This window comes from Anarrhichthys ocellatus, unplaced genomic scaffold (genome assembly GCF_004355925.1).
Source record: "Anarrhichthys ocellatus isolate YVR2014 unplaced genomic scaffold, GSC_Weel_1.0 scaffold6, whole genome shotgun sequence".
NCBI lineage: Eukaryota > Metazoa > Chordata > Actinopteri > Perciformes > Anarhichadidae > Anarrhichthys > Anarrhichthys ocellatus.
Window position 1 is genome coordinate 4,583,154 of NW_022280036.1, and position 10,532 is coordinate 4,593,685.

At 42.1% G+C, this 10,532-nt stretch overlaps 1 protein-coding gene across 2 annotated transcripts in view; it reads right to left on the minus strand.

Annotated features, from left to right (window-relative positions):
- Positions 1–10,532, minus strand: part of spata17 (spermatogenesis associated 17) — a 60,432-nt gene that overhangs the window by 28,482 nt on the left and 21,418 nt on the right. The gene's annotated exons all lie outside the window — the stretch shown is intronic.

The window sequence follows — 10,532 nt, forward strand, 5'->3', positions numbered from 1 at the left end:
CACACACACACACACACACACACACACACACACACACACACACACAGCATACTTGCAGAAATGCCGGCACACCCAATTATGAAGTTTCTACAGTAGTCAAATTCCAAATCTTTCACAGGATGAATTTCTACCTTATTTTTGAATTGCTACTGCAAAAGAAGATGTGTTCATTCAGCACCACGTGTCATACTGCAAGATAACAACACATACTGACAATATATCTGGTCATTTTAAAAACAGGATGACATCAGTGCAGCAGGGCTTGAGAAACACCATGCAAACAATCACTTACCAGGCCTTATGCAGCTAAAGACTGATCCCAATATCTGCGCACACATAGTAGAGATGAATGTCATCTTCCGCAAATCTATCAAAGCATCTGTCTGAAATTATATTTTGTGTAGAATGCTCCATTATGCCTCTGAGCCCAGAGCGCAAGCAGCCAACTGAGGTGAGGTTGCTGGTTAGAAGCCCCCTGGGGTGACCTGGCCCGAGACCACTTTAACCACTCGTCTCCATTAACAGGCTCCCAGATATCATTATGCTCCCAGGGGACCAGGCGTGCTCTAACCAACCATTTACCCTCTCGCTCTCTCCTTTATTCCTCTCTCATATTCCTCTCTCTCTGCCATGATGTTACTCAATGAGAAAAGACAGCAGGGAGAAAAAATATGAGATTGATTTATTTGCCTCAGTGTTCTTTGGGATGGAGTACTCTCCCTCTCTTTCTCTCCCGTTTCTCTCTCTCTCTCTCTTTTTCTCTGCAAACTGAAACCAATTAGCGAACAGAGCACTTGTAGCGGGGAATGTAGGGCAAGCGAGGAGTAATAAAAAAGTATTGACTTTTCTGTGACTGTACGCGGCGTGAAAGGGGTGCCGCGGCCTTGTCCGACATGAAAGGAGCTCCATTAATTTCACTTATTTCACCCAGGCCCCTGTCAGGAGGCCCTAATGCGTCCCAGGCGCATTTCTCACATGCAGACACTCAGATAGAGCAACGCAGCCCGAGCCTGGTTACCAAATGAGTTTACATTATATATCAGAGCGAGAGAGAGGGGAGCGTAAGAGAAGGAGTAATTTCTAATTCCCTGGTTGGGACACAAAGCGAGGCCTTTCATACGTAGCTAATTTTGCCCCAGCCTCACCTCCTCATCCTCCTTCCACCTCGCTGTCTCTCTCTCTCTCATTCTGCACCATGTAAAGGCCACAGTTGCAGTTAAATGACCTACAGCACCAAAACAGACTGCAACGCATTAGCCTGGGGATAAAGTAGTGATACACTTTGGTTTTAATTCCCTAGTAACCACTCAGTCCACCAAAAAAAAAAATGGAATAGATTTCATATGCAAAGGTGTAAAAGGCCTGATGTAAAAATAAAGCTTCTCCTTTTTAGAAACAACATATTTTAAGATGAAGAAGAATGTGTTTCCTGCAACGAGAATAGAACATTTGCTGGAATGTGGATTTACAGAGGGTAATATTTTCTTCTGGGAATAAAGTTGGAAATGTACAAGACAAAAACATGGATATTCTCTGAGATTAAAGATTATAAAGTCATAAATACATGAGAAAGAGTGCAAAACCGCGGAAACGCCAACCACCGTCTGAATTTCGTTGCTCCTAAGTAGTGTTTTTATGGTAAGGATGGCCACTGAGTGAGGCGAAGGTCCTGAAAGATACATATACGGGTTTTCATTCATGTCTTTTGTGTTATTTTGCAAACATAAGGCTAACAATGGTGTGATAATCCATTGACAAAATAAAACATACAACAGGTCTAAAATGAGGATCAAGTAAAATGCATAACGATGTTAGCATTATGTTTGCAAAATAACATGCACATTTTGTTTTTTAGCTACCGTACCAAAAATCATTTCAACCTCTCTGAAGTCAGTGTAAACCATCAAAAACTCTAAATATGATCCTTTTAGTTTATTATAGTCATCTATCGTGTTTTTGTTTTTTTCCCCATAAAAACACACGATTCAAATGATACGTAAATCAAAGATTGTATTTTTATTGATTAGCAGTATTAATGATGTAATATAAGCTGCTTAGAGCTTGTGCTAGGAAGTTAAACAGCTCATAATTCACTTTCTAATATCTATTTTATATTGCTGTGAAAACATCTCCTTCAAACAACTGGATTTATACAAGTTTCTCACCTACATTTGACAAGATCACATTTGAACACATCATGATAACGACATAATTTTCCTCCGGCCAATACTCACTTTCACCGAACAGAGCCTGAACGCATCATAATGTAATTGAATCGCACCTCCATACGTTAGCCGTTAGCGCTGCTGCCATCGTTACTAGCTCTTCTCCTGCAATTTCAACACTGATTTGTTGTTGACAATGTAACATTATCAGGGATCGGCAAATAGAAAGCATGAATTCTGATGTCCCGATCACATATTTTTACTAATAATTGGGTGATAATGATCGGCAATACAAATGTATTTAACACTACGATGGTGAACCGGTGTAATTAATCCGTAGTTCACATGTGTGCTGAACCAGCAAGGGGACACCACTATTTGTGACAGAACTCAAATCCACCTTTGACATACAATGTTTTGGGGAATGTTTTATCACATGGTTTTAACACAGTTCACTTGAAGATTATTTTGACACCTGGATAAGTTAAACCAGTTAGAAATGAGATACTCTGTGAAACTTTCTCATCTGGCCCTTGGGGTTGCCTACTGCCACCTGCTCAACTCCCTTTACCTGTATTTTAGTATCATTGTGCGCATGTGTGTGTGTGTGTGTGTGTGTGTGGGGGGAGGTGTAGAGGTAGACGCACCCCACGAGCGTGTGTGTGTGTGTGTGCGAGTATGTGTGTGTGAAAAAGAGCGAAGAGTGAGAGGCTATCTGCAGACAGAAACTAATCAGTGTGTGTGAGATAAGAAAGCAGCCTTTATGGTGTATGGTAATCAGCCCCCCCTCGGCCTGCCACCGCCATGCATAATCACCACGACTTATTCACATGATTGATGAAATATGCGTCTGTGAAATCCGAGCTGCTTTTGTTATCATCCTGTTTTTCCCCCTCTCCCCCCCTCTCTTTCCTTTTCTCTCAATCTTTTTTTTGTCTTGTTCAACCTCTCTGTCTCTCTAAACATCTCTCCCCTGCTCTGCAGTGGTCAAAGATGTTTGGGACCATGTACAAACAAGAAATTACATACACAGCATGGGGTCCCTCTTCAAACTACATACTCACACACATACACACACTCACTTTTCTCTCATACGGTAGAAATATGATGCATGCGACATGCATGAGAAAAAATCGTCTGAAGAGGAATATGAAGAAAAGGAAGAGAGGAAAAAAGAAAAGATAGGGGTAAGAAGAACGAGTAAATGAGAAGAAACATTAATTGTTCTGTCCTGCAGAGAAGTGTTGGCTGGATTAGAGGGGGATGAGAGGACAGAGAGAGAGAGAGAGATGAAGTGATAGACGGAATTAGATGGATAGATGCTTCAGAGAGCTCTTGTCATTGACACTCAATCGCATTAATCACGGAACGGATGCAGAATTCCCAACTAATGCAACATGAAGAAACAAAGGAACCATTTCAAGTGGCAATAGACAACTTTTCAGAAACTAATTTTAGTGTACCGTTCAGTTGTAAAATGAGAGAGTTTGTTAAAAAATGTAGCCTTTGTTATAAAACAAAAGTTAAACATAAATTAAATCTTTATTTACCAACTGATCTCTGCCTTGAGGTGCCGGATTAGTTTTATAGTGTTCTTACCAGCTAAGAAACACGGCACATCAAGTGAGTTGCATCTGAATGCTGAGCTTTGCCAACCAAACACAATTCTTGCCTGCATGCATTTTATCTGCCATTCTCCAGTATTAGTCAGTTTCTAAAAAAAATTATAAAAAAGCAATTTTGAATTTGCAGGTGAAAAAGGAAAGAAGAGTTGGCTGGAAATCCAGAAGTAATACAAAGCATGGAGAGGTGAGATTATTTGTAAAAATCAATTTTCATCACTTCAGCTTGAATGTTATATGTTTAGCATGTATGTATGGCATATTGATTACATATTTTTTCTTATGACCAGATTCAGTCGTAGTTGTGCATAGTCCGCTACTCAGTCATGAACCGGTTAGGTTCAGCTTTACCTCCCAGAGAGTCTGTCAGGGTGACAGGTGGAACAGAACACTAAGGCTACATCCACACTGCTATGTTTCCGTTTTAAAACGCATATCTTTTGCCACGTTTACACCGAGCGTCCACACTACTCCTGAGTTTTAAAACCCCAAAAACGGAGGCGCTTAAAACACTACCGACGCCATGTTAGTTTGAAAACTCCGGGGTTGCCTCATAGTGTGGACGAGCGGAAACAGGGCCCTTTAAAAACAATGACATACACACCGCGTTCATTGGGTCTTAGTAGTCACAACGTGTCCTTCCGTGATTCGTTACACCGCCGGTAGAAAACAGACAACAAAAGCCTTAATTATCTATAAACTACCAGTGGTTAATTCAACATACGTATAATGGATAGTGGATTACAGGTGTTTCAGACCATGTTGTCTATACTAGCAGCTGCTGTGCAGTTCAATTCTGCATTAATTCTACTACTGCCGACATGCGGAGGAAGCAAGCTATTATTGGCGCAATTAGCGAGCGGCATGTCCAGCAGCATTATGCAGCAGCCCTACGTAGTGGGCGTTTCAAGTGCCGGTTTGCGGCTTTTAGGAGGGCGATAGACACAAAACGAAGGACCATCCTTTTCTTATCAATGCTTAGTTTGTTCTGCAGAACTATTGTGAAGTTTACAAAGAAACTGTAAACGAACAAAAGCATAAATGCTCTCCAGTACGACATGGACTTCCGCTCACCCGCCAGTGTTACGTTGTTCTAACACTGGGCAGCTTTCTATCTGGCAGCCTGCTTAGAAAGGTAAAAAAGCTTTGGCCCAGTCTGAGGCTAACGCATTATGTAGGATAGTACTAGGAGAGACAAATCTTGGGAAGAGAACTGGGACTAGTACTGATTTGAGTAGAGAGTAGGCCATAAGGGAAGGTGGGGGCTGAGACTGAGGGTAAGATTAAGACTGGGGCTGGTGAATTAAGGCCCCCCAGCCTCAGGGCGCTATTACACATCTATAATGAGAAACAGAGAAGAGGGGGGCTTGTCTTTGCACCTCGGCACACCTTAGATTAAATATGCACAATTCCCATGCAAAATGGGCCAGGAACAGCCGGGACCAGCGTTGCTGTCTCATCCCCTGTGCTGGAGTTGTTTCAGCCAGGGTTAACAGGCTCATCAGTCAACACAGACTGCTTAGCACAGGACATCAAGGCCATTTGCAGGTTTAAGTATTTGTGATTGCTTCTCTTTCCAGATCCCACCGCCAACCCAGCCCCCCCCCACACACACATTGCTCCTTGTGCTGGCTTGTGAGCATATGGGCCTGCAATAAGACACACACAGGCATGCGCATATATCAACTATCTAATAACATAGGTAAAGATGTGGCTTTCACATAAACATCAGTCCTTTTACCAAGTGTACAAAACAAAGTATACAAATCACATTGGAATGACCACTCACAGTGACACGTGCTTTCACGTATACACACCTTGTGTCACCAAATGACACCTATTTCATCTTGGAGACGATAGGCAGTAGACACACAAAGGTGAACAGATAAAAGAATGAGAGGTAATCTTATCAGTTATTTTAAAAGGAGTTTAGAGTACAACAATGGACTAAGATTCATCCGGAGAAAATGAACGTGTGCAATTTAAAAGGAAACGGACAACGTAAGAGAATCAAACACACTTCTACCTGCTATTAAAAAATGTATTCTGTCGCTTTTTTGAATGCAAAACACACACGTAAGTCAATGTATCCTGTCTGTTGCATCCTCTGTGTCCATCTACACACCATAGCTTCATTCCAATCCATTTGCATTCCACAGCTAGGGTTGACTTCTATCACCAACACAGCGCTGTATGAGAGGGCTGTCATGTTATATTTGATAGCACACACACACCTACAACACATTGTTTGCGAGGAAAAGGGGGTGGGGGAGGGGGGCATAAAAAAGTTGCAGCAAGGTACTGCAGATGAAGAGGACAGAGAAAAAGAGAACAAGTGTGAAAATAAACAAGACAGCAAGGGAAAGAAAGAGTGATGGCAGGAGATAGAGACAGAGAAAGGCAGTGATTATACCACACTACATACAGTATGGTTCAGTGGAGCATATCTGCACAGGGACAGGTGGTCCATTAAAAGCACAGACATCCTTATACTGCTTGTCTGCCTGCTTTCTCTTACATCTATGTAAACATGGAGAGGAAACTATCTAAATAAACCTGAAAGCAATCTCCCATCTCAACTTTTCCTCAGAATAACCAAGATGACAATGCATTTTTATACAGTAGGTATCTTTAATTTTCTTTTTTCGTAACAGTGAGTAACAATTAAATATAGATTATTATTATATATATGTATATATATATGTTAACAATAAAATGTATTTCTGTTTGGAATGTTGAAGAACTCATGTACAATACTTGGTTAGATGCATTTAAACTGACATCGGTACATTGCCAATTAAATGCATCACTACTAAAGCCCCATCTTTCTAATTTAAAGATCCCATATTGTAGAAAGTGAGACTTTCATATCTTTTTTTTATTATTATAAAGCAGGTCTATACTATGAAATTATCAAAAGGCTCAATCCACTGAGAAATACACACAGGCTGTAGTCAGAAACTGTGCCTTTAAACAAGCAGCCAGGACTTCCGTAGGTTGTAATGTCACAATGTTATAGTCACCTTAGAAGTGCTGCTTAACTCTGTGCAGTTGACATACACAGTGAGTCCCTGGCTGCCGTGTTACTGAGAAGACTGCAACAGCACAGATGCGCTGACCAATCAGAGTGGACTGGTCTTTTACAGGAGGGGGCCTTATAGAGAGAGGCACTAAAACTGAGCATTTCAGACAGGTATATTCAGACAGTGTTTTTTAAACAATACAAGTATAAACCTGAAAATATGTTCGTAAAGATCGATCTTACAATAATTGTAAGGTTTTTTTCTCATTATGGTACATCTAAACACTTGCAGAGTCTCAATAACCTCTATGACTATGACTATGACTAATGCTGTGATTTCAGGATTTTAAGATTTCTTTTAATGAGAGAGTTTTTACTTGACAAGCACTCCCACTTAACCGCATTGTATTAATGCTAACAACACTAATGAAAATTAGAGTACACACTAAAAGATTACGTAAAATAAAAACACTAGACTTTTTAAAAGATTCAAGGGTACTTTTGCTTCTTTTTTTTTTAACGGACTATACATTTGTTTTTGAAAAGGCCTTGATTGACAGTTGGCCTGAAGATTGCATTCAGGCCTAGAGAAGCAAATCCAAATCGACTTCTGAATCTACTCAATGCCAAAATTGTGAATATTTTCAATGAGAAATTCCCAAACCAAATTGTATTTATTAGTTTTAAACAGGAGCTCGACATAAATTCATTCGGTTAAGTAAAGAAATTGGCCTGAAGTGAACCGTGATCTGGTCAAGTTGCGTCCAACAACTTTGATCATAAATAATAATGTCTAATGTCATTCTTTCTCTCATGTCACGGCAAAATATGATTGCTAATCATGTAATTGAGACTGTCCATTTGACATCATGTTGTGTGCACTCGGCCCTCAGTGTTACTCTGTATGCAGGCCTCGCAGAGCAAAATGCCACCGTAATGAAAGCAAAGTGTTGGGTTAATTGATAAATCTGAGGTCCTGAGTAGGAAGGAGTCTGGCAGGGGGAATATTTTACGGCTGTGCAAATGAAGGGGCTGCAGCGTTTTACACATGCAGTAAAATGGTTATGGAGAATTAGCGTTCTTTCTTTCTCACCGCAATAACCTAGACATTAATGCAGCAGAGCTGGAAAGATGGATGGACGTGATAACGTAGGAAATACATACAGAGACAGACACATATAAAAGGTGGATATGCATTTGCTGCCCCTGCCCCACCTAATTCCATTGTCTGTACTTGGCGGTGGACGTGGCCTATTTCAGTCTAGGAATTAATTGCTAATGAATACTGTTCCCATTAAAAAGATCCCTCGTACATTAGTTGCATGCATCACGGTGAAACATTATGGCTGAGGCCATTAATAGTGGGCCACCATGTGTGTATGAATGTGGACACACTTCTCCCGTCCCTGTTGCCTGAAGCTTTGCACCCACAATACAATAATGATAGTAACAAAGCCACACCAGAGTATCTTGAAGGAGAGTGTGTGTTGTGCCGAGAGGAAGTAACGAGGACAATGCTGTTGCAACATTAAAGTATATGTGTGGGTAGGCTATCGGCAATGATCTGTGTATATGCATGTATTCATGTGTGTGTATGTGATTGTCTATGTGCATGTGCTCAGGAAAGCAGGGATGCCTGCGCAAACATGTGTTCCGGTGTGTATCAGTGTGTGTTGCTTCTGATCAGACGCTGGCTTTTGAAAGTTGTGACGGGTGTCAGTCTAATGCGAGGGGAAGGAAATGCTTGGAGCGTAGACAGACACAGACGTGACCACTCACTGTAGTGTACTTGATTAGCACGTAGCCTCCTAATTAGCTATCCTCTATGGTTACAGGCAGTACCGCTGGTGACATGGCTACTAACACAACCACAAAATTAGCATGGGCAGAGAGGGCTTTCCCATGTCTGCATTTGAAATTAGTTAATGCTGGTGCACTGAGCTGGTGCAGAAGCTAGGAAGCTTGAGTACGTTATAGAACAATGGACATTACAGTGCTGGCCATATTAAATGTTTCAACTGTAAGAGGTTTAGGCAGTCACTCACATAATCTAGCCTTTCTTCATAACAAAAAATTCACATTCTTGCTATCTTTGTGTGTTAATATTGAAAGGGGTGTCTCCCAAGCGTCCCCCCCGCCCCAACTATGCATACAAAACATCAAACACACGTTCATACGCAGGGAAAACTTGACATCCCTTTTCCCTGCGATAACACTGCTCCTGGAAACTGGGAAGTTGAGGCAAGGACACAAAGAAGCTGGAGAAAGGGCAACCACTGCACAGCCCCTGTTGGCCAAAGCTGGGGCCATTAAGATCCTGAAGAGGTGGGGACTGGCATCTATGTGATTATATGTGGATGTGTGTGTCTTAACACGCTGCGCTACAATTGCATTGATAGGTTCTCTCACTGTGATACAGATGGCTAAGGTAGATAAAGGTCGAGGACTCGCGGGCTATTTCTAGGGCCTGGTTTGGATTGGGTATGCTGTTTGCCTACTGCCAAGAGCTGTGATGGTCAAGCCAGAGAACCATGGTCTGGAACTAGGGAAAAAATGGGCTATGTTAATGATGGGGCTTCAGGCTGTGTAGAGGGCTGAAGCAAGGCTAAGGGTGATGATTACAAGTTGGGCTAGGTAATGTGGCAGAGGCTGGGGCGAGAGGGCTGTGGCAAGGGTTTGAAAATAATTAGCAGCATGGCTGGATAACATAGCTAGATAATGTGGCTGGAGGAGGCTGGCTGGGCGCGGTATGAAGATGATGAGTACCAGGGTTGAGCTGTCCACTCCATTGGCCCTCTGAGCTGTGACAAGAAGCTCTGCTGGCTGCTGCTGTAGCTGGGGGTGATGCCAATGATAGGACTAATGCACTAATTATCACAGAATGAGAGAAGAAAGAGAGAGTAAACAGAGGTAGAGAGAGATACAAAGAGATGGAGCGTCAGACAGAGAGACGAAAGGGGAAAATCTGAGATCTGATGAGCTCTGAGTGACAGCAGTATGACACGACTGGGCTGAGAGCATCTTTAGCAACAACATCCTACACAGCAGCGGTAGTGTTATCAAAGACAAAAGGGAGGTCAAGTTCAGCCAGTATGTATGAACGTGTGTCTGGATGTTCTGTGTGTATATGCATAGGATTTGCGTAAACCATACATACCATACAATTTATCTGTTGTTGTTTGTTTTGTTGCAAATAGGGGTTCAATAATGACTGATGCTGTGACTTGCAGACTGCAATGCGTTTCAGCTTTGGCAAATTTCCACATGTAGGCTCTGCAACTTAAATGGTGAGCTAAACAACTGATGGCTTTAATTTTAATAGCGTCAGTGAAAACCTTCATTTACCACACATGCTCAAACACAAAAACCCTACAAGCTTTCCATCTGTATTTTACTGTATTTTAAAAATATAGCCTAGACGCCGGGAGCAAAACTGATCGTACCCCTCCGGACCCTGTTGTCAGCTGCAGGAGACCCTATTCACCCGCCCACTCACTCCACATACTTATTTATCTCTACTTCCTGGGGCCGTGTTCGTTCATTCCCACACCGCTGCTCTCTCCTTCTTTCCATGCACCTCTCTCTCTCTCTCTTGTTTCACTCCTCGTTTCCAGGCAATTGGGTCTGGGTGCTGGTGGTGGGGGGTAAGAGGTTGGGAGGGAGCTGCTGGGAACTTTGTGTGTGTGTGTGTGTGTGTGTGTGTGTGTGTGTGTGTGTGTGTGT